This window comes from Sinocyclocheilus anshuiensis, unplaced genomic scaffold, assembly GCF_001515605.1.
Source record: "Sinocyclocheilus anshuiensis isolate Anshui unplaced genomic scaffold, SAMN03320099.WGS_v1.1 scaffold160, whole genome shotgun sequence".
Classification (NCBI taxonomy): domain Eukaryota; kingdom Metazoa; phylum Chordata; class Actinopteri; order Cypriniformes; family Cyprinidae; genus Sinocyclocheilus; species Sinocyclocheilus anshuiensis.
In genome coordinates, this window is record NW_015554119.1 from 1,911,015 (window position 1) to 1,914,685 (window position 3,671).

General features: G+C 34.4%; 1 long non-coding RNA gene across 1 annotated transcript; it reads right to left on the reverse strand.

Annotated features, from left to right (window-relative positions):
• Nucleotides 1–650: 650 nt before the first annotated feature.
• Nucleotides 651–3,109, reverse strand: LOC107669966 (uncharacterized). Its single transcript, XR_001632050.1, has 3 exons — nucleotides 2,925–3,109; nucleotides 2,217–2,326; nucleotides 651–798 (listed from the first exon to the last, which is right to left on the reverse strand). It is a non-coding gene; the product is annotated as an uncharacterized LOC107669966 (long non-coding RNA).
• Between the last annotated feature and the right edge of the window lie 562 nt (nucleotides 3,110–3,671).

The window sequence follows — 3,671 nt, forward strand, 5'->3', positions numbered from 1 at the left end:
TTAACATTAAAGCATGTCAACATATTCTGTTACACCAAATACACAAAATAATGATCTTTAAAATAGCATCATATGACCCCTTTAAAAAAAAAACAGATTGTACTGACTCCAACAGTAGTATATACAGTAGACATGCAAGGTAGTCGAGCACATTTAACATAAATAAACATTTTAAAACGCCGAAAACCTAGTAACTCAGAACTGGCATGCTAAATGGAGTATTGCATTGTGCAAATGTAATATTTTGATGTATTTGTAGCATGATTTGCATAGTTACTCGAGTGCTAAATAAACGCCAAATCTGCTGGTTCAATCCCCCTTTAGTCCTAACACACATAAACAGAAGTTTCAGTTGTCAAAAGGTTTTAAAGGCTTTGATGTGTTAAGCAGCTCTTAAACTAAGTCAATCTAAACCTGCTGGCTCACTTCCTCTCAAAACTGACATCCGTCTGTGAAGCCCTTGGGGAAGAGCCTCAGAGTACGGCGGCTGATAAAGAGAAAGTATATGTCAACCATTACAAGTCATCCTGCGGCACTGTGCTATACGCTAGCAGCAACAATGCTGCAACAAGCCCGAAGCGGAACAAGATTCAGCGTTGCAGAGGTCAGCTATAGCGTTTGTTTAGTTGCAACCTGCATTACCTCTCATCGGAGCTTGTTATCCCATCAAAACATAAAAATAATAGGCGATATTTCTAAAAAATAATAGCTGCTCATCATCGCTAGGACTGACATCGGCTGGTGACAGGTGACAGCGGCTGCTTCTTAATGACCCGCACAGGAGGTGGTGACAGTGCCCTGCAATTCAACACATTATCATGCAATTACCACCCAAAATAAGTACAAATGCTTCACTTGTTACATGCATTCATCATTATGCAGACAAAACCTGAAATCTGTTACTGTCTAATAGCTGAAGGAACTCATCATGTCGGAGGAGAGAACTGATATGAGAGCTAATTTAACGACCAGATGTGTTCATCTGACAGCATGTGGCATATGGTAAATAAACAGCCAGATTTTTTTTTTTACATGTTTGTTTGAATGTGAAAAGCAGCCTGACACCTGTCGCTCGTTTATTCATACAGCACAGAATAAGCATCTACGAACATGCAATTATCAGTGAGATCTGTTTTACACATAAATCATCCTTTGGTATGGATTTTATTAAAATTATTCAGTTAAAGTGAGCCACAGATGCACTGAAACAGTTTAAAAGAATTAAATGGGTAAAATTAATGGATGAAAATGAATGAAAAATTATATATTTTTTTTAGGTAATGTTAATAATTAATACATAATTATACCATGTTTTTTTTTTATAATATATCAATATTAATTGATAATATATTATGTTCATTTAACTTGAAATGACTAAATGTATCTGTATACTCTGCTGTTCAAAAGTTTGAGGTTGGTAAGATTTGTAAATGTTTCAATTATTATTATTATTTTTAATGCAAGAAGTCTCTTGTGTTCACTCCAAGGCTGCATTTATTTGATCAAAAATATAGTAAAAACAGTAAAATTGTGAAATATTATGACAATTTAAAATAATTATTTTCTATTTGAATATATTTTAAAATGTAATTTATTTCTGTGATGCAAAGCTGCATTTTCAGCATCATTACTCCTATTTCTAATATGCTGATTTGCTGCTCAATAAATATGTATTATTATTATCAATGTTGAACAATATGCAATACATTTTTTTTCAGGATTATTTGATGAATAGGAAGTTCGAATAGGAAGCATTTATTTGAAATATACATTTTTTACATTATCATTTTAATATTATAAATGCTGTTACTCTCCCTATTGATCAATTCAATGCATTCTTGCTGAATAAAAGTATGCATTTTCATTACAAAAATATTACTAACTCCAAAATTACAAATGTATTTATTGTCACTTTTGATTAATATAATGTCTACTTGCTGAAAGAAAAGTATTAAGTATTTATTTTACTTATTCTTAAAGTATTTCTATAAAAAAATAATAAAAACCATTCTGACCCCAAACTTTTAAAGAGTCGTGTATGTAGAAATTAACATGAACTTAAATTAACAAATGCTGTAAAAGTTGATAGATCATAATACTAAAGCATTATCTAACAAACTGAATGCTACATGCAATAAAAAAAAACATTTAATTTTTCTTACATTTACACGACACAATAGGATGACTGGGATAAATAAAATCTAGTGCTCTTGTACCTTCAATTTATTATCAGCAGATTCGTCCTGTGCAGTGGTACAGATGGAAGTTGGTTTACGGTTTCTCCTTGCATCTCATATTTGTAGGTCGCTTTCAATAAAAGTGTGACCTAAATTAATGAATTCAAATGTAAGTTGTTAGAGAAGGAACACAGCTCACACGTAAAGGATACTGGCTGTGCATCAAAACATGCAACACTAATTACAATCGCACTAATACAATGATCACAGTGCCTGAACAGCAGCTCAACAAATCACCTCGTGGTTGTGTGTGTCTTGTTTTAGCTATTCTCTGGGGACAAATTAGTAAGATTAATCTGATGAAACATTCATTTGGAGACATTCTCAAAGGTGAAAAGGATTCATAAATCACATTTTTTTTATATTTTGTTCTTTAAGTCAAAGCAAAATCAGGGTAAGTCTGTAGTAATTATAATTAGCTTAATTTCTTCCTCACTTAACATATTATACACATCTACCTGAGTAAATATGCATGTTTTAGGACATCTTCAAGTTTGGACTAAATGACAAATGCACACACACAAACCTCATTGTGCTTTGCTGATAACCTTTTAAATGCATGCTGTAATTCGCACAGCTGGAAGAGACTGTTTACTTACAGACAAGACCAAACAGCTCCGTGTCAACAAAAGCTGCAGGTCACAGAGTGTCTGTGTGTTAGATAAAGGTCTGTATGAGTGCTCTCACCTCGCTGCAGCTCTCATTCAGTGAAGGAGAATCCTATCGATCATATCAATCCATTTGGAAAGCTCAGCTGGTGGGTAAGAGGTTCCCAGCATGAGCCTGGAGAAGAATTGTCCATGCACTTCACTAATTCATATTGTGATCAGAGACATAGATTTGCATGCAAAGTTACCAGAGTGACGGAAAAATAATGAGAAATTCTGTTCTAGATCAGTGAACACAGACAGCATGAGAATTCACTAAACACTCAATTTGTTATGATATAGGTATGACCAAAGCTACAGTATGCCCAGATACAGGACGGACGGACGGACAGACAGATGGAGCCAAGTAAGACATGTTCCTGGATCAACATCTTTTGTTGATCCTGGATCAACATTACGGTCCAAAAATATAGACTAAACCCAATCCCTACCCCTAAACCTAACCATAATTTATTCCTAAAATCAGTGTGAAATGATAGCTGATTAACAAGGGCATGATTAATGCTGAGTAAAGAAGCACCTAACCCTGTCCGTAAGCCTAAAACAGACATTTCCTGAAAAGTTATCCCTCAATTCTGATTGGTTAATTGGAATGTTGTTCCAGGATCCACAAGGATGTTGATCCAGGAACATGTTATACTTGGTGAAATCACAGTCTGGATGGATGGATGGATGGATGGATACACAGGGTATAGAAAAGAATCACCCGCTTTAAAATAATCATATTTTGTTGCTTTGCAGCCTGAAATGAAGACGGACACAGTTT